Here is a 22,853-nt window from a genome sequence, read left to right as displayed (position 1 = left end):
AGCAGAAAATGGGGGAAAAACCAAAAGAGCTGAAGCAGATGAAATGAATAGGAAGAAGCAAGAATGAGTGATTATTAGGCTTTATTATAATATTAATTTCTCCATAACATTTAGGCATTTATCAAGTTCTTTAATATTGTGGAGAGACAAAAATTTCATGCCTTGGACAATTTTAATGAACTACATCCAGGAGGAGAGTTTGTGATGAGAAGTGGGATGGGGAGGAGAAGGAGAAAACGAGAAGGAAAAGGAAAAGGAAGAGGGATGAGGTGTAGAAGAAGGAGGAGGAGGAGGAGGGGAAGGTCAATTGGGAAAAGGAGGATGGATAGAAGCAGAAGAAAAATATAAATGTGAGATTTTCAATCGTTTCGAGAAAATAGTACGAGCAAAATATTGTGAGAAATTTCAACACTTTCAACTACTAACATAAAATAACTAGAATCCATGATAAAAAATGAATTCATGTATCAAGATTATAGGTTTTGTAATAGGTTTCAAATAAAATCAAATGTATAAGATGAAGTTATCAATCAGCTTCACACGTTACAACTAGTCTACAAATAATTATGAGATAATTCCACAATTTTTCAAAGTAGATACCATCAATAAAATGGAATGATAACCTACTTGTCACGAAGTGTTAGTCTATGTCAAAAGTATAATGTTTCCTTCTAAGGTACAGTCAATTTGTACAGAAATGGTACAGAAAGTTTCGTACTGCTCAAAAATGTGCAATTTCAAGACACGTATTACATACTAGATAGTTTCGTATGGTTCAGAAATTACTAGATATACACTAGACATAGTAGATATAATTTATTAGTTTATGATATTATGCAGCTGGTATGGCACAGAAATACATGGGTAATTTGTATTCAGTGAACGCGAGGTATCATTTGTATCGAATGCGTAGAAATACATGTTTTCTAAAGCACGATCAAATGAGTCATGAGGCAGTCATGTGAAGCGGGAAGATCTAGATGTTATTGATCGTGATTATCGAGTAGCTTCATTGATGATGATAATATTCTTTGCTGAATTATCAAGAAGAAACTTAGCGTCTCCTTTGAGAAAAGTACTTTGGAGGAAATGCAGTGAATGAGAGCTTCTTTTAATAAAAATAACAATCTTGTTAAACTGATTTTACTGCTCTGTATAAAATATTCATCCAAATATAATTGTAAAGTGTTTTTTCTGGATAAAAATTCAAATTTATTCATTCATTAATTTATTTTAACAATGATCACTTGGCTAGATCTGTAATAAATTTTTGTAATCACCTAGTTTGTTTCATACTAGAAATTTGAATGATTAGAAATTAGATGATTTGATTGGATGTAGAAATTTGAGTGAAATATTTTTGTTTTTAATCAGTTTTTAAATATCAAAATTCAAAATGTTAGTTTAGTCTTTAGTTTGAAGTGGAAATTGGACTTTTTGAAGTGAAAGTGAAATCTTAACCTTATTCTTTTTAATACTTTATTTGTAAAAATTTGGGAGAAGACAGTTTTGGGCTATGCCTGTTGTCTTCTCCCAATAATATTATATTTATTATAATTATGATCTGTAATGACACTGGAATAAATAAATAATAAATAATAAATAATAAATAATAAAAATAAATAATAAATAATAATAATAAATAATAAATAATAAATAATAAATAATATAATAATAAATAATAATAATAATAAATAATAAATAATAAAAATAAATAATAAATAATAAATATAAATAATAATAATAAATAATAATAATAAATAATAAATAATAATAATAAATAATAAATAATAAATAATAACTAATAAATAATAAATATAAATATAAATAATAAATCATAATAATAAATAATAAATAATAAATAAAATATAATAATAATAGAATAATAAATAATGAATAATAAAATAATAATAAATAATAAATAATGAATAATAAATAAAAATAATAAATAATAAATAATAAATAATAAATAATAAATAATAAATAATAAATAATGAATAATAAATAAGAATAATAAATAATAAATAAAAATAATAAATAATGAATAAAATAATAAATATAAATAATAAATATAAATAATAAATAATAAATAAAATAATAAATAATGAATAATAAATAATAAATAAAAATAATAATAAATAAAATAATAAATAATAAATAATAAATAATAATAATAAATAATAAATAATAAATAATAAATAAAATAATAAATATAAATAATAATTATAAATAATAAATAATAATAATAAATAATAAATAATACTATGAAACTCACGTAACTTGTAACAGAATCCCATTATATACCGCAATCTATGTGAGTGTAGTATATGAGCTTTTGTGTTTAATAGCTGTTTGAATTCCAAATCAAGCCTGACTAATAAGTCTGAGCAATGAACCCATTGAGTGTACTATAGTTGATACTTCAAACTTCATCCATCATTAATTAGTCTTTGAAAGTAGAAAATGTTCTTTCTGTTTATGAATTTGAAAGAAAAATAGCACAAGGACTACCTTATTATTTCATCTACCAATGTTATTACATTAGTGTCATTTGCATTGTAATAATATTGTTTCCTTCTACTCTGAATCGACGAGATGATTCGACGAGGTAGATCAATGATTTTAGGAGAATCCCTGTCAGGATCTAAATATGAATATTGAAAAATCAACATCTGAATACTAAACTTCACTATACTTTGATCTCAGCGAAAATGACGTATTATTTCGTAATCTTTTTTGAATACGAAATTCACCAAAATATTAGCCAAGTTGTGTAGTAAAAGGTGTATAGAATTATTGACACCAGATTGAATTATGATTATAGAAGTTCTATTATGATCATGTTTAGAAGGTTCCTCATCCTTATAACTTAATAAAATATTATCACTTCGACAAGATCATACTGTAGTTTCACTCAGACAAAATTACAAGTATTATCACTTTTTTGAATTTTTATAGTATAATTTTCAAGTTAACTCAACTTAATTTAAGACCCTTTTTATCAACTTGGAAACAAAACGTATCAACTCGAGCACAGTAATAATATGATAGAGGGAGGTATTATAGGTCTAATTTGTTTCGTCATGGGAAACAACATCATGTTCTTCACAGCATTTAATTTGGATTTTCGTTTTATAATAATCATCAACTCATTAGCATTTGAATAAATGCAATATCTCAGTAATGTTCATCTGCAACATCATGTTCATTAATCCATGACTTTATTTATTCATTAGTGCTCACTACACACTACAATAAACCACTTCAAAATGACATCCCCACTACAAAACTCACAGAAACCCCATTTTATCCCATGAAACAATCTCCATCCAACCTTTTCCATTAATGTAAACTTAATCACATCAATCTTCATTAGAGATGATATTCAAGACAGATTTACACGTGGATCAGTTAATGTGATACTTAAAACTATGCTTAGATGGATAATACAACATATAAAACAATGGTACTCTTGTTTTTTAGGGTAGCAGAGGGTATACTTGAGACTAAATAAGGAAGAGGAATAGCACAAGGTTACCTTATTTTTTCTCTCCCTATAATTTTCGATGATGTACTTGTATGAATCAATGAAGAATCAATCAATAAAAAAGACTGTAGTGTCTGCAAATAAGTGTGTGTATTAATTTTCTTCAGTAGCTTGTCTATTAATTTATTTAAATCTATTTTTTGCTTTTTCCTTTAGCAGTGAGTGATTGAGTTTATTGAAAATCACTTATTTTCTAAGACTTTTATTATTCAATATTGATCTCTTATATTTATTACATTTTATTGTCATTTATTGCTTCAATTTTTATTATCTCTGCATATTTTTTATTGTATTGTTTGCTAACGATGTGATTAAGTGGTAGAGAGGACATTATTGTCCAAACTTCGCCACGTCAACAAATAAGCAAGTCATTCTATTCTATTCTATTCTAAATGGATGAGAAGTACTGTTTTGTGGGGAATACGCTTCTCTACTCTAATAACTATATTACCTCCTTCATACTCTATCACCTTTGGTAAAATATCTTAGAACAATAGGATTTAGCGAGTTATGATCTAACAAAAATTTCTTTTCAAACTGATCAAACAACAATAAAGAACATGATAAAAACATTGTATGCATAATTGAATTACTAAATTATCTATAGTAGCTGAGGTAACTATAAGTACAGTACCGTATGTACTGTACACTGTATATTACAGTTTAAGTACAGTATGCCCTGAACATAAACTTCAAACAGTAATGCCACTCTTGAACTGACTACGTTTTATGTCTCAATACGCATTCCACGTTTGATTTAGAACACTTTAAATTCAATCAGTGAGTGAAGTAACATCTTAACGACTGCAGCACTTGCTTGATACATGATTACAGGTCTGCCAACATCAGATTCCATCCATTTGTTAGGTTGGTGGAAAGTTTATTGCATTTTTTCTCAACACTTCGATGTGTACAAATGGAAACATTAGGTCTGACCATTGTTGGATGAAGATGGAATAATGGTTCGTTGTCTATTAAAGGGCAGAGTCGGATATTTTTATGGTTATCATAAGCTTGATCATGGTTTATGGATTGAGGATTGTTGTTATTTATTCAAGTTTCATGAGTTGTTGTATTATTGTCTGTTGTCTTAAAGTAAAAAACATGTACTAATTGAACGTAAAAGTGCAATGCTCTTAATATCATCCAGTTGGTTCTGTTAAATTTCCAATAGTAAGACCGAGAAATACATAAGATAGGCATATTCAAATCATACTCAAATCTAGAAAACTTTCTGATTTCAAACAGCAAAGCTTGAACAGAAAGAGTAAGTCGCTGTGAAGATCGATGACTCTAAACAGATGTGAAAACGTTTGGAGTCATTGTTATAGATATCATAATTATTATCATAGATAATCATATTATCATAATCGATAAGGCTAAAATCGATAAAAGGCTAGCTAGCTGAAATTTTCATCTCGACCAGTTCTTACCCTAAAGGCCATTTGCACAGTATAGATTGGTGAACCAGATTAAGTCAATCAAATTATTTAGTTTAAACCAACTGTTTTGATTGGTTTTAACTTCAGTCAAATTTGAACTTTATTGTAAAAATTGAAAAAGAAAAATAAAATATTACATAAATGAATGAATACAATTTTAACATTGAATGCCCTAAAAGTATTCCTGTATTGGGCATTAAGAATATTTATAATATTATAATAATATATTCTTAATATATAATATTAAGAATATTTATAATATATGATGGAAGATAAAAAGAAAATTACACAAACAAGAAATTTTAAAATATTCCAGTTGAACATCATAAGAAAAAATCTAAAATCATACTACTGCATGAGTTTGGTTTCCGTGCAGGTGGCATTCAGGATACAGTCTTTGTACATATTTTGTTTAAGTCAAATAAATCTTAATTAGGTGCTTAACCATCGATACCATTAAAGACAGTCTATATTCTTATCCTAAAAAAACAAAAGAAATCTCCACTGCAATCAAAAATTGAAGAACAAAAATGATAAAATAATATAGAATCAATTAGAAGAACATTTCAATATTATCAATAATCGATAAAATGAAATCCCTCAAACTAGCTCTCACAGCCCTGCTAAAATTACGCTCTCTTATTTCTAAATAAGAGATAAAAACTGATACTGTGCAAACGGAATTTCAGTTTGAAACAAAAGAAAAACTGATTTGGTTTAATCTTTTAGCTAAAAATTATAAGGTACTGTGCAAACATCCCTCATTCAGTTGAATCAGTTGCATGAATTATAAAAGTTTCATTGATCATCAGATTTTCATTACGAATGAAAAGTCTATCCTCTTTGTTTATACCACAGAATAAGAAAATATTCATACTTGTTCATCACTCCGTAGATGATGCATAATGTGTCCCAATTCTATAACGTTGTATTCTCTTCGACATCACTTAGCTCCTCTCTATACGCCGTAAGAAACCTTACACTACTCTCTAGATTGTTGTTTGTGAGATTCTCCACTCTGCAGATACAGTACATCTCGATGAGGAGTAGCATATATTTAGTGAATTCAAATCACATTAAATCTGAATGGAAGAAACCTGAGATCTGAGGCTCGTCTCAAACTACATAATAAAACTCTCTCCAACTTCTACTCTTCAGATAACATCTAGCTGATTGAAGGTGGTAGAATGGTAATTGTTTTCAAAGGGAAAATAAAATGAAGAAGAAGAAGAAGAAGCGAGGAGAAGAAGAAGAGAAGAAGAAGAAGAAGCGAGGAAAAGAAGAAGTTGAAGAATCTAGTATAAAGTAAAAGTGTTGACCCGTTTATTATGTGGATGCATCCAACTAGCGAAGAGATGGAATTAGAGTTGAGTAGAGTGTACTGTACTAATGCAGTGCTAGTTTACACTGGCGTAATGTTATGGACTGGCTTCATATGTTTACTGTACAGTAGTGTACTCTACCACTAGTGCTAACATCAGGGTACAGGGTACAGGTCATCTTCACTATATGGAGGCGATACAGCCAATAAATCAAGTGCTGATAAAAAAACAGAGCTTCAACATTGTGCAACCAGCGGAGAAAATGTTTGTCGCTTTTTTGTTCCAACTCACTCGCTCACTCACTCTCTCTCTCTCTCTCTAGGTCTCCATCTCTCTCTCAAACACACACTCTTTCTCTGGATGTATCTCTCTCACACTCTCGACACTCTAGATCCAATGGCTGCAGCGATGAAAAAAATTATGGCACCGATTAGATATCTGCTACAAATCGGTTTGTCCCATATGTGTACGAACGTATGTGGGCATCCAGCATATCTATACCCTTGTAATCGATGTTGTGTGGAGCAAATCTATAGATCTATATAGACTTGTGTGGTGAGACTTTGTAGAGTTGTGAATGACTTTCTTTGTATTAGTATAGAGAAACAACAGCATAAGTAGATATCCCATGGTATAGGGCGTTTATGTCGCAACTTTTAATGTTATCTCAATCTGATAGTCCACGTAGTTCTTTCCTGTAAAGCTTTATGACGCTGGCAGTCTCTCATATTGTGCCGTTCATACACTCTTACCCGCTCAAAACAGTAAAAATCGACAATAATCGACAGTAATCGGTTTGGGATAACAGTAAAAGTTGCGACATAAACGCCCTATACCATGGGATATCTACTCAAGTTATTGTTTCTCTATGATATTAGTGAATGTGATGTTGTGGAGGACATTCGCATTATAGAAATTCACATTATTATATTCAGAAAAGACTTGTTAAAAAAATGTTCATTAATGTAATAGAAAACAAGGAATTGTTGATAGGTACACATTAACTTTAATTATTGTCGATATTTACTCAAGTCTACAATATTGTAGTTCCACAATGGAGTAAACATCGACTTGCGAAAATCATAATAGTATTCTTTGATATTCATGTTTCTCAGAATATTGTATTCTTTTAGGTCAGGGGTCTCCAACCTACGGCCCGCGGGCATCATCCGGCCGCGGATAGATTATGTCCGGCCCGACGAGAGTTATTGCTACAGATTTTTTAAAATATATATCTATACACATTTTTGACAACTGTGAGTTCAGTACTCTTCTCATACTAGCCACTCCATTTCCTAATAAGTGTAAAATAAGCTGTAAACAAGCAGCGATCAACCATTGCGAGATATTAGCAAATGGTCTGCACGGACTGTACATGTCTCTCCCCAGAAAAAGACTCTAAAAAAATAAAAAATCCATGCTTAAGTTATGCTTTCTCTTTTTTGGATCCACCTACAAGTGTGAGCAGACATTTTCAAAAATGAAGTTTGTTAAATCAAAATACAGATCTTCCTTGTCAGATGAACATTTGAAAACAATTTTAATGATCTGAACCACAAAGTTTGATCCTAAATGGGCGGACATTCTAAGTGGAAAAGAAATGCAATCTTCTCACTAAAAATAAGTATTCTCTTCTAGCTTGGTAACTTTCTGTAAATTCGTGTATTGTCAAGTTGTCTTATTACTATTAAAAAGTAAAATTTTGTTTAACTTGCTAAATTCATTCATTGTCAAGTTTTCTTATGACCTTTTTACACTCAATAAATTGGACTTTGTATTGAAATGAAATTAATTGGTTTGTTCCGTCCTGTGTTTTAATTAGACCTACTTGAAAGTCCTCATATTATTTAAATGGAAATATAATCATTTTACACCCCCCAAATTCCCCGTAGTGTGTGTCCCCACAAGTCAAATTCCATGTACATCCTTGTTATTGGCCCTCTAAGCCTTCCAGGAATTAACAATGCGGCCCTTCGTTGGCGACCCCTGCTTTAGTTGATCCAGGTACAGATTCATGCGCCACGAACACTCGCATTTCACTCCACATCAGCTGATGCTATTTTGATGATGTAAAATTATCTCTGTATTCTACTGCTTTTGTACAAATACAAGTGTAATAAGCTGAACATTACCTGATGAAAAGCGAAATGCGCGAGTTCGTGGGGCATAACTTTGTACAGTAAAATATAATTCCTATAAGTTCTAATTGAACTATTCCTACTCAACTCGGACGATTGAGTATGAATAATACCATTAGACGTTATTATTTGTGAATTATATTATTCCACTTTTCACTGTCACTGTTTTGTGCAAATTCCGCTCAGAAAGAGATAAAAGAAAACATGGGAGAGGAGGAAAAAGGGAAAGAATGAGGGGAACGAGAAAAATCACATAAAGAGGTGACTAGGAGAAGGAGAGAAAAGGAAGAAGAAGGAGTGGGATTGATTGATTGAGTACTTTATTTATGTAGATTACAATATATACTGGCTTATACACTTATATGCAATAGCTTACAATACAGCAAAATTATGGATGAATTTACATAGTATAGACTAAGAAAATAATTATTGAACTGTATATGATATGAAAAAGCAATTTGTAATATAATAACTATAGATAATTATATTGTTATGCATGTACATAAATTGGCGGAGCTTTGGACATATCAATGTCCATTCTTCGGAAAGAATATTAAAAATATCCTTCCCACTAACTCTCTACCAAAAGGGTAGGAGGAGAAGAAGAAGAAGAAGTAGGAGAAGAGGAAAATTCAAAAAAAAAAATTAGATAAAGGAAAAAAAGGAGACTAGAAGAAGTGATAGCTACAATAACCTTCCGTATTTCGTACGAGCAGTTGTAAAGAAAAACTTCTCCCATAGAACCGGTGGATATAGCCTGAAGGCGGCAGAGTCAGTTCCTATAATGAGCAGACTGAGTAATGCCTTTATACCCATATGCCACCTAAACGCACAAATCTTGTATCCAGTGACATTCTAGCATATCTCATACTTTCACATACACACTCACACATGCTCACATACTATTCTTTTCTCATCCTTGTAGTAATCCACTTGTACAATACCATTATTGTACACCAATATCAGTATACCTATTTATGTTTAAACATGTAATACAATATTTCATGTAAAGTTTATCTATATATGAATTTGAATTCATGGTTTTTGTAGTATTGATAATGATACCTTCAGTATCATACTATATTTATTGTAATAGTGGATATATTTCAAAATTTCCATAGGTATATTTTGTAGAATATATTTGTATAAGTGTATAATACCTATAGTATGTTTGTTGGTATATTTATCACTATTTTATCTTTCTTTCTTTAGGGTTACTATCAAATATGAATAAAAATATTAATGTGAGTACCCTTTTTAAAATTCGGCTATATGATACCATTATCAAGACCTGATAATTATTTGCTTGATAATTGCATTATATACCCGAAACATGTTGCGATGAAATAATTTTGAAAAGGGTATTCAGATTTATATTTTTGTTTTATATCACTATAGTAGTATGGAAGTTTTTGTGTTATGCTATATGCAGTGGAAGGATTAACCAACAGATTATAAGCTACCTTCATTGTACTCGAGTATCATCTTTATATCTATGATTTTATATCTATAACTGAGCTCATCTATACTGTAGTAGGATCCATATACTATACTACTTGTAATATAGCCGATTATTTGCTACACTTTTCACAATCCGAGAGAACTCATTGTTTAAAAATTCAAAAGTGTCGACGACAGTGAAAATTCATGACAAGTAGAATTTATTGGAAAAAGAGATGCCTCTTGGCAGTCATCTATGGTCACATCTCAAGCAATTAATAAAATTGAAACTATATCAGACATATTCCGTATACAGATCACCGATCCTGTCTTGTCAATGCCTTCTATAGACGGTACCTAATACAGGTTTATTGATGTAATATCAACTGTTCATACTCGTTAAAAATAATCAATTATATTTTATTAGGCAAGAAATTATATTTTTCAATAATTTCATAATGATTTTTCATTATAGATATATGGATATTGATCTATATATTGTTTGATTGTTTGATTCCACAACAATGATCATTTATTGTTGTACATATCATAACTAGAGTAATGTCCTCGTTATAATGACAGTGGAGAAAGTTAGGAGATCAACGTCGCCGATCATCTGTCTTGTCAATGCCTTCTACATAGCTGATACAGGCTAATTGATGTAATATTAACTGTTCATACTCGTTTAAAATAATCAATTATATTCTATTAGGCAAGAAATTATATTTATCAATAATAGCATTGTATTTTCATTATTGAGATGAAATATTTTGTAGTTAATTATCAATCCCACATTGTTAAAAGACAATCTGGCAACAGAGCAAAACGAGAAAGAGATAGCTCTATCTGCTTTGTTGAATAATAGACAAAGATAACAATACCATTGCTAATCAAACTCTGCCATTATAACGTGCACCTCACTATACATATTTATAGCTAGTATGAATCTTATTGTAGTATTATATCCATATACTATTCTAGTATATACATATAAATATATGAATGAACCTTTGGCAATGCCATGGATGGAGTTGTATGGTTGAATATCCAAACCTATAGATGGGGCTATGGATGTTGATGTGTGTATACTATAGTTATTTCTATTTTTATAGAAGAATGAATATAATTCCTGTATAGTATTATAGCAGGATTAGGCCACAGCCCATAAACCACGTTTGTACACCCATTGCAAGCCATAATTCATTAGCAATATGACCAGTTCCATTAATATATTACGCCAGTGACCGGCACATCAATTTGTTAAACATATTAGTACCGGTAAAAAGGTATTAACTGTTGTAATACTTGTTTGAACCTGTTTTACCACAAGGCATTGTCAAAGTGGTGTGAGTCATCATGGGAGAAAATATATTATGGGAGGAATGCGATTCCGTGCCAAAATTATGGGATTCGTATGATATACTGCAACTTTATAATATACTGGTTGAATGAAAACGGTTAAGGCAAATCGAAGGTTTATGAGAAAGGTTTTCGGTGTGTAAGGTTGACTTTCTAAAAAAAAATCTCGTTCCATGTACATTGTAAATGAGAGTACATTTTCGGTCTGAAATTTTGATTTTATAAAAAAGGAAAACGTAGCTCTATGGTATCTCCTGATGAGTGAAGCATAAATAAAAAAAATCTGGTGTGGTACATTCACACAACTTTCCTTGCTCATATTTGAAACTACGATCAGACTTCTGTATATCTATATATATAAAAGCGAAATGACACTCACTCACTGACTGACTCACTCACTCACTCACTCACTCACTCGCAGAACTAAAAATCTACCGGACCAAAAACGTTCAAATTTGGTAGGTATGTTCAGTTGGCCCTTTAGAGGCGCATTAAGAACGGATTTGGAAAAATTTAACTCTAAGGGTGGTTTTTAAGGGTTTAAAGTTCGTCTTTTAGCATGTATATTCTTCTTATTCCAATCTCTTAATTATAATTGAAATGTCCATACCATATGTTAATATAGAACTATAATCTAGAGAGAGTACCTCTTCGAAACAGTTGTTAACTGGTAACTAAATTAATAATTTTGTCAGGTTGGCATTAAGTTGAGTTGACATTGTTAGGTTGGCACCAAGTTGAAGATTAAAATGCGTTTATCGCGGAAAAATTGATTGGGCACTGCTTCTTCAATCAGAGCTATTCCTGGGAATATTATGTTACTAGCCGTCAGGCTCGCTTCGCTCGCCATATGCGTTTAGTCAGACGTTTAGTCTGAACCCTCGACTGGATCGTCCTAACATATGATAAAAATGCTCAAATGCTGATCTCATTCTTGGACGATCCAGTCGGGGGTCCAGGGGGCGGAGCCCCCTTCCTAGACGGATATGGCGAGCGAAGCGAGCCTGACGGCTAGTTAACACAATAATTCTGAGTAGAAGCCACTGTAGTGTATGTCAAAGTATTTTATTGTAACTTAGCTATATTGTACAAATTTGTTATTTCATGTGGAAATGAACTGAATTGAATTGTAAGTCTTCGAAAAACTTATTTCCACACTTTTTGACGTATCCTACACGACGTGGGGTCGATTATTTTAAGTATATAATATAAGCAAATTTGTTTACTCACTGACTGGAGTACTTTCGAACGACATGCGTTTATTTTCAAGTCTGTTAAAATACATCGCAGCTCAGAATGAATGAGAATTTACATTATCTTAGTTTTATTTGTTCCGGGTGATGCTCACATGAGCTCCAGGCTTGTGCCTGGGTAATGAGGCAGTTGGAGATCAAAAATTATACAATATTCATATGAATAAATAGTGATAGAGGCAGCAGAAGATGAGACATGAGTCGTCTTTCAGCCTAAGGTGAATTCCGAACCAGGGGAAGCGATTCCCAAACTCATTTCAAAGATACTTTTTTATTGACCGAGCGAAGTGAGGTCTAAGATTAAGTCGACGGTTTGGCATTTCTCTTAATGTTTAAATGTTTATATGTTTATATGTTGCGCATTTACGGCGAAACGCGGTAATAGATTTTCATGAAATTTGACAGGTATGTTCCTTTTTTAATTGCGCGTCGACGTATATACAAGGTTTTTGGAAATTTTGCATTTCAAGGATAATATAAAAGGAGCCTCCTTCATACGCCAATATTAGAGTAAAAATCAGACTATAGAATTATTCATCATAAATCAGCTGTCTAGTGGACTATAATACTACCCGTTCAAAAACATCGAACATCTTGAAAATTGTATCTTTCCATCAACGTTGTAGACAGTTGCAGCCAGACCTGATAACAGCGCTCACACTCACATTCCGGGACGACACATCACGGTACGATAGGACAGAAAGCTCTATATTTATTTAGGATTTTTTCTAGACATTTCAAATTGATAAATTATCTATTTACTTTTGAGAAAACATAACAACAGGTCAATTTAACTTACTGAGCGCAAGGTCTACTGTTCACAGAACTACTAGTGTAATGGTTTCATTTTAACGATACTCAATACACATACCTAGCCTTTTTATATTCCAACGAAACTCCCATACATAGTTCATTGGACTATAATGCGAGTGTTCCCATGATATAGAATAATGCAACTGGAAATTCTCAATTTTTTTCCAATAATGAACCAACTACTGTCGGCATCGGTAAAGCGGTACAACTGTAAATATTAATTAGGCTCCCAATCGTTGTGACGGAGAATTATTGCCGCACAAAAAAAACACTCAAACTCATTTTTGAGTACAAAAAATTATTGAGTTCAAACTCTAATTGACGACTGCTGCTTAATTGAGCAAACCACTTTCAATAGATCGATCCAGTTTTCATACAGTGGGATTCACTTTTAACTGTCAGCATTGATTACATGGGAAACAATTGATGTTGCTTGTGAGAGATTCTGAAAGTTTGATGAATCTCACTATACTAGGTTTCACTTCAATCTGTCAGCATAGGATGAATGGAAAGCGTTTGATATCATTTATGAGAAATGCTGACAGTTTGAAATGAATCTCACTAAATAAAGATTCTCTTTAAATTGTCAGCATTTGTTAAATGAGAAGCGTTTGATATCATTTATGAGGAATGCTGACAGTTTAATGTGGATCTCACTAAATTAAGATTCACTTTAATCTGTCAGCATAGGTTGAATGGGAAGCATTTGGTGTTATTTATGAGGTATGCTGACAGTTTGAAGTGAATATAGATGAATAAATGAACAAAGTAATTTAGAGGCCTAGCGCTTGTGAAACTGTATGAGATGACCTAATTTTTTCAAACATCCGGATTTGAGGCGGACAAAAAATTGTTGCAGGCAACTTTTAGGCTACAAATAGGTTTTCATGATAAGCAGTGATATTATGTGGCTATACTTTCTGAACATATATATTTATGATCCTTTAGATTATTGACATAGATAGCTTATGTTAGTAAACTCTCAATAATTCTATTTTGTACATAATTCCTTATCCTCATTTCTTTTATTGATCCAATGATACACAATTAATTTTTTAAATAATTTGGGGGAGGATCAACAGGCACAGCCCAAAACTGTTCCACCCCCGAATTTTGGTTCATTAAAACAGTCTAGAAAATAGGTTATGTTTCCTCCACAGTTTGTCTAAAAGCTTGTCTAATTTTCTGACCAAAAACTTGAAACAAAAGAAATTTGGAATTGTAGATAAACCGAATAGAACGTCAACACTTTCATACTTTTATAACTTGAAACATGAACATATGTCTAGTAAAAAGGAATCTTTGTTAGTTCTCATCCATTCAGTAATCAACCTCCGCAATGGTGGAGGAACGTAAAGAAAAAGAATCAATCCATTCAGGTGGAATGAGAGCATTCATTTGAAACATTTTTCTCTAGAAACCCCCTAACATAAATTGTTAATAGAAGTGATGATGTAATCATAGCATTGTAATGACTCAATACATTAATTCTATAATAACGTTTTGAAACGATCTAGCCAACAATTCATCTGGGATAAATCATCTATACTTGGAAATATTTATACTAAAAAATCATCCCTCGTAAACACAGATTGTTAAATAAAAATACTAAGAAATTGTCAAAAAACCACAGATTTATAACTACCGAAAAACCACAAAAAAATTGTGTTTAGAATGAAACCTTCTGTGGACAATAATTTATATCAACTTAAATACTTAAATGGAGCATCGACTTGAACATCTTTCTATTGCAGAAACAGCACTACCCTTGTAAAAGTATGAATAGGAAAGTGACAATATATTACCTGATGCAGATATTAGCAATTGTTACATTTTTCATAGGTTCACACTTTCGAAATCATCTATCCTCTTCTCTGATTAAATTAATATAGTACAAAAAAAACATTACAGCGGCCGAGCAAGTATGAAGAGTCCCATTAGAACATATGGGAATAATATTCTCACTGCCCCGGTAACGTTCATTTACACTGATACGTGGGAATCTCTAGCTTGAAACGTTTTCTTAAAGCGATAGAGCGTAACACTAAACAATACCCTTTTCTTAATCTATTTTGTTACGTAATTTATAAATAATTCACTCTGTATTTAACTACGTGACAAGATAAATAGATAATTGTAATTATTTCATCACCGTTAAATAGTAATGAAAAAGTTAATAATCTCAGAAAATAATTCGTAAATCAATGATAAAAAATTAATAATAAGAAAATGATCATCATATGAAATCGATAAGTTTTATAAGGAATAGATTGAGTATAAATCTTTTAAAATACCTGCTGCGTCCGTTCTGGACTAATACCATACATAGAGCATAGAAACATCAACTCAATAAGAGTACATCCCCTTTAATAGAGGTCAATGACCCAGCCTCCAAGGTCAGCTTCCTGCAGCTACCCGTATTTGTAAGGTTTGAGGTTATGTTGACCCAATTTTCAAATTTAACCAATTTTAAACGAAAAAACTCATCTCAAACCCTCATCACCTGTCATAATATTATCAAAATACGTATCTAAACAATTCATGAACTTAGATAAAGGTCATAGATTCAAAATAATAAGAATATTACATAAAATTACTCACCGGGTCTTTGAGATTCAGGCTAAAAAACGTCAAATTTTGACAACGAAGTTTTCGTAGTAAAAGTACTTTCCACTCGATTTTAACCACTGATTACGATTCATTATTGATTATTGAACGATAATCAACCAGTTTTAGAACACGAAACATAATTTATGAGGGAATACAACTATAATTACGAACAGCGTAACAGGTTGATTATAAACTCGCGAGGTCGACCGAAGAACTGATTCATTCAACCCTTCGATGACAAAGAGTGGGGAGGGGTGAAGAGAACTAAAGAATGAATCAGTTCATTTATGAACTGTCTGTCAAAAGACTTGTTTATTGTACTAATTTGTCAAGTATAGTAGAAGGAGGGAAAGCAGAAAAGAGTCTATGTAACGACAGTATTGTCACGACATGTTTTGCACTGGTAATGGCCCAGTTGCACAAAAGCCGGTTAAGTTTTAATCGTTATTAATTTCACGAGAACTAATCAAAGAATGTTTTTTTTTTAAAAAACGACTTTTCTGATTGGTTCTTGTGGAATTAACCACGATTAAAACTTAACCGGCTTTCGTGCAACCGGCACAAAGTATCATAAACGAATAGCGTGTCATCTACATCAGTTTAATAATATTATGTAGTTCATAATATATTAGATTCAATGAATTGTTTCAAATATTATGAACTAGTGAGCCCCCGGGCTGGAGAACTCGCTCGAAATTCGCTGATATTACGCCAGCTACTGTTCTATTTAATCTCCAGTTGTAATCGATTACAATATTCGATATATGACTTTCACATGATTTCTTCCCCTCGCGATCATTGTTTCCAAGTATCTATAGATTGATTTTATAATGATGTTGAGAACGTATCCTTTCTTGTCATATAAAGGACTAGCAGGTCACTCGTGCTGCGCAAGCGTTTAATTGAAAACTTGACCTTTTGAAATCTTGAAGAATTTAAAATAGGATTATAACCATCCTCGGTAAATTAAGAATCTATATTTCGAGTTCTAAACACTAAACAGTTCTATCCTCTATCCCCTACATATGCCAATTCTTTCCTTTATTATATTATAGATAAAGGAGTTAGTCAATCTTACTGACCAACGAACTCGACCAGTATAATGGTTCAATGGATAAGTTATGTGTTGAAAATTTGAAGTTTATTGATGAAAGCATCCACAAGTTTTTGTCGAACGTACAAGCGGACGAATCCAGCCTAGAGTAAAGAGTAGGAACTTGCTACGCTTGTTCAATAATGAAATAATCACTCTAATATCTATACTCTGAACTATTACTTCATATTCTATTTTGAGTGAGTCCTAAGAAAGTTGGTTCTTTTTCGATAGAATTTGACTTATCACTCATTAGAAAAAATGAGATCAGTCTCACTAGTGAGCTACCAAAAAATAGCGAACTTTCTTCACACTGAAGTGTTATTGAAAGAAATTCATCTCATCATCACAAAAACTACAAAAGTAACTTATTTAGAAAGTTACTAGATGACTAAAAAACGCATATTAACACATACCGTCTGCCAATCAGCTATTTATGAAGTCACTATTATAAATTCCAATCAAACTGTTCGTAATTTCACTTGTAAACGGAAATGGAACCGGTATTATCTTTCAAAGCGTAACAGAGTCACTTTTTTCGAGCATTGATTGTGGAAAAGATAATCTTTCTGATTTTGTTAATTGAGTTTGGGCTACTGGAGAGACGGAGTTGAGAAATTATTGTACCAACTCCGTTATTTGGGAGAAAACAGGTTGATATGGTAGCGATAGTGATTGGAAATTGCTCTGTTTAAAAACTGGAGTTTTATTATTTGAGAGTAAGATTTGGTGGGAGATTAACACAAAGAGATAATAATAATTATTATTATTAAGAGATAATTATTTTATTTAGACCTATAATATAAAGGATATCATTTCGTTATTATATCTAATTAAATAAATTTATGTATCTTGGTTTAAGTGCAGTAGCATATACTTATATTTATTTTTTGTAAAGCTTTCTTGTATTTTGTTTTTGACAAATAAATTCATCCATTTATTATCATTTGATTGGAAATTGGTAAAAGATTAACACAAAAGATACTCGGAAATGTCAGTGAAATTCACTGTAAATTGTCAGCATTTGTTAAATATAAAGCTGATAGTTTGGAGCATATTTGCTGACAGTTTGAAGTTAATTTCAATGAATTGATACAGACTCACATTTGTAAATTCTCTCTCACAAATACTTCATTCTCATTATTAATCATTTTTTCATACTTTGTAGTTTTCGTTGAATAAATTTCAATACTACAGATGGAAATTACTGAGATATTGCATTCATTCAAATGCTAATGAATTGATAATTAATAATTTACAGCATTTAATTTGAATTTTCGTTTAGGCCTGATAATTATTATCAATACTGTAATTTGAAGTAAATGAGTGTATAAGCCAGTATATTTTATTGTAACATACATGGATAAAGAACTGTAATCTAATTTAATCTAATCCTCCACGTCCTCCTTCTCCTTCTAATCCTCCTTTTCCTCCTCCTCCTCCTACTCCTCCTCCTCCCAATACTCCTTCTTATCCCTTGATGTGTATGCAATGTCTCACAGACACTGAATAAGTATTTTTGAGTATTCTTGAATAAGTATTTTCGTCAAACTATGTAGGATGCTAATTCCTCCTTTATTTTTTTAGCCTTTATTTTTTATCTTTTCTTTACCTGTGTTCACACTGAACAAATGTTCGACATACATGTTCGGTTCGGCAAACATGTTTGTTGAGGGGCTCAGGGACAAACATTTTTTTTTTGAAAAAGTTTGGACAATCATTGTCTGTCAAACAAAAAATTACTGTTTTCACAAACATTTCAAGTGTTTGCTGTAAAACATGACACCTGTTCTCCCCACTTACAAATATTTTGTTTGGTGACGCGTCCACACTGGCCACGGGCAAACATTGTTTGTCAAACATAATAAAATTGCCCAAACTGTTTCAACAAACATGTTTGTCGAACATTTGTTCGGTGTGAACACGGCTTTTCACTTTTTCTGAACTCATTGTAGTCGTTAGTTGAATGACAGACCAAGTGGTGAGAGCTCACGACGCGTTTGAAAGTACAGTGGCAATCAGTGGCCATCAGACACTACATACACTCATCTTACATTATATCTTATTTATATATTTAGTCTATTACATCATGGGCAGGTTTTAATTTTTGAAACCACGCGTATTACCTACATTGTTGTTCTTATTCTATACTAATATCTTCTACCATGAGTTTTTCTATAAGCATTATACTTGTTAAATCCAATCTTTGGATATTCAATTTCTTTTCCTCTCAATCATTTCATCGTGAATTTCAAGTAAGTTGGACACTGCATACACTCTAGCCAAGGAAAATGTAGCATATACGCCAAGGGTTATCTTCTCCCAACAACCCCCTTCTTTTCATCCTTCTTCTCATCCACTCCCCCTCCTCAGCATTCTCCTCCTCATCTCCCTTTTCCTCCTCCTCGTCCACCTACACCTCCTCCAACTTATTCTCCTCCTAATCGTCCTTCTCATCCTCCTCCGAATCCCCTCCCACTCCTCAGCCTTCTCCTCCTCCGCCACCTCCTACTCCTCCTCCTCCATACCCCAATCAGTCTCCAGCCACAGTACTGTTCCAGTAATCAATTGTTGTCCTGCGCATTGGGCCCTGAATTTGGAACAATAGCCTGCCTAAAACAACAGAGCAATTGTCGATTGTTGCCAGGATTGGCTGATGAGGCATGCGCGCGCAGCTAGTGGCGGGAAAACAATGCATTGGTCGATAACAAAAGGCGGGAAAACGGCTGATTGGTCGGCTGCAGTCCTGAGCAAGGGAAACAATGCTCGGAAAACAATTGCTTGATGCGGGGAGTGACTGACCGATCAGTTGGAGTCGTATCTATTCACTTCTACTATCATTAATGAATCTTTTCATCTTGAAGAGTTGCATGAAACGTGTTTAATTCGAGTAGAAAGAGTAGAAGGAGGATGAGGATTAGACAGAGAATAGGGGGTGGAATGGGAGGAAGATCATTCATTATTTATTTATTTATTTATTCGTGGACAGCATCACAAATCATATAAATCATTCAAGGCAGAGCATTTCAAAGCTCCAAAAGCCTATTCGCGTTTTACAAATACAGTATGTACCGAGTGTTTCAAGAAGAATGACCCAATTTTAAACAGTTATATTTATTTTTAAAAATGCTGAACACAAACAAATTTGACATCAAATTACAGAAGTATCAAGTTTATGATGATGTATTATATTAATAAGTGACTTCCTTTTGAGGCTCGGACGACATCTAGACGGTAGCCAAATTCATCCCAGACTGTTAGAAATATGTCTTCTCGGACTGTAGCTACTGCATCAGTTATCCTGGTTTTCAGCCATATGCTAAGGGAGGAACATGAACACGATCTTTAACGTTGTTCCTCCCTCAGCACTTGATATTGAGGATCTAAAAAGTAGGATAACTGATGCAGTAGCTACATTCCGAGAAGACATCTAGCGAACAGTCTGGGATGAATTTGGCTACAGTCTAAATGTTGTCCGAGTCTCAAAAGGAGGGCACATAGAACACTTATAATACATCATCATAAACTTGATACTTCTGTGAGTAATTTTATGTAAAATTGGTGAGTGTGCACCAGTTTGAAAAATAAATATAAAACTGTTCAAAATTGGGTCATTCTTTTTGAAACATTCGGTATAGGAAAATAATTGAGACATATTGATTGTTGTGAATACCAATTTCAACCAAGTAATTCTCTCAACCTTCGTACTTATACAATAGCCTATTATTGTATTGATGTATTGTATTATCTTATTTGACTGAATCATTAATATCTTCACAATAAATTTTCAGGTCCTGCAGAGAAAATCTCCAATACTAAAGCAGTAAATAATGAATAATAGGTGAAAAAGATGAAGAATAATAGCAGACATGAAGGCTAGCGGAGAGAGAGAATAGAGCAATCGAATAAAAGAATCTGAACAAAAGATAGCCTTTGTTGAGCGTTTTGAAATACAGTAGACGTGAAGAATTCTTCATTCATTGTACTGTATAAGCGAGCGACTGAAGATGTCAAAGATAATGAACAATGTGCAGTGTGATGAACAAAGGCGAAAAATGAAAAGATTTTGGACGCGCGAAAAGAATAGGAGAGGGAGACAGAGAATGGGAAGAATAGTAGAGGAAGAAAGAGAATAAAAAGTAACTACTGTGTCAAAAGAAAAGCCGGTGATGCAATGAACGTGTCTTTGTTGGTCTAAATAGGTGAATGATAGAATTTTGTTCAGTGTTGGTGAATGTGTGAATGTGTGTGTGTGTGTGTGTGTGTGTGTATGTTGGGCTTGAGTCACCTGGTCTAGCAATATTTTAGTTCGAGGTTACAAAGAAAAGACGGAGAAACAATGCTGGTGAAAGGGGAAAGAAGGGGTATGTAAGAATGAAGGATGAGTAGGACAAAGTGAAGGATAATTATTGTAAGAGAGAAAAGTGATGATGAGGAGAAGGAGGAAAGTAGAATGAATGAGAAGTGGGAGAGAAAGATGAGAAGAGTGAGAATGATAGGAAGGGAAGAGAGAAAAGGAGAAATAGTTTACTGAAAATCAGAGAAAATGTAATAAATTTTTTCAGGAGAGGACAATAATAGAACATGAATTTAATAAATGGATTGGAACCGAAAGTGAGGTAATGTGAGAGAAAAAAAAGGAAAGGGGAAATCGCAATGGAGAATATGGCCAAGAAGAAAGTTGAGGAAAAGAGTGGATATAGACGAGAGGAGAAGGAGGCTATTGAGGACAAAGATAGACTATTTCATTCGTTGATGTGGCAAAGTTTGGACAGTAATGTCCACTCTACCAATCATCCAAGTCGTTTGACTATTTCATTCGTTGATGTGGCAAAGTTTGGACAGTAATGTCCACTCTACCACTCATCCAAGTCGTTAACAAAAAAACAAATACAATACAAAATAAAGGATTGATTGATTGATTGAGTACTTTATTTATGTAGATTACAATATATACACTGGCTTATACACTTATATACAATAGCTTACAATACATCAAAATTATAGATGAATTTACAAAATATAAATTAAGAAATTAATTATTGAGCTGTATAAGATATGAAAAACAGCAAGTTGAATAACAATATATAATATTGTTATACATCTACATAAATTGGCGGAGCTTTGGACATACCAATGTCCATTCTTCGGAAAGAATATTCGAAGTATCCTTCCCACTAACTCTCTACCAAAAGGATAAGAGATATAGGAATACAAATATAATAAGAAGAGAAAAAGATAGATTGAAGAATAGGATATGGAGTGAAATTAGAGGAAGAGGAAGTAAAGAAGAAAGCGAGGAGCTAAAAAAGTTCAAACAAAGGTTGAAAATTTACTAAAGCGAGAAATTTGGATTTCGAAATGCAGAGAAAATATTGACTATGAATGTGGAAGAGTAGAAGAGGAGTAGGATATAAGAGAGACACTAACGATAAGAAACTTCAAGAGGGTACATGAAAATAAAAGTGGGATAATTTGTAGAAGAAGGAGGAGAAGGAGAAGAAGAAGACAGGAGGAGAAGAAGAAGTAGTAGTAGAAGAAGAAGAAGAAGAAGAAGAGGAAGAAGAAGAAGAAAGAAGAAAAGAAGGAGAGTACGAGAGAAGAATGAGAGAAAGGGAAGAACAACAGCAACTGGTGGAGTTTACAAGAGAGAATGATTGATGCAATGCCACACAGTGTCTCAGTACACAATACTAACTGGAAGAAGATGGTACAGCGCATGACAATAGGAAGTCTAGTATTGCTCCATTAGGATAGTATGCCAGGAGAAAAAAAATTAGTCTGTTTAGGAGAAAGAGAGAGAAAATAGATAGTTGCAAGGGTTAAGATGAGACAG

Source organism: Nilaparvata lugens, chromosome 12 (genome assembly GCF_014356525.2).
Source record: "Nilaparvata lugens isolate BPH chromosome 12, ASM1435652v1, whole genome shotgun sequence".
Lineage (NCBI taxonomy): Eukaryota > Metazoa > Arthropoda > Insecta > Hemiptera > Delphacidae > Nilaparvata > Nilaparvata lugens.
Note: the sequence above shows the minus strand (reverse complement) of the source record.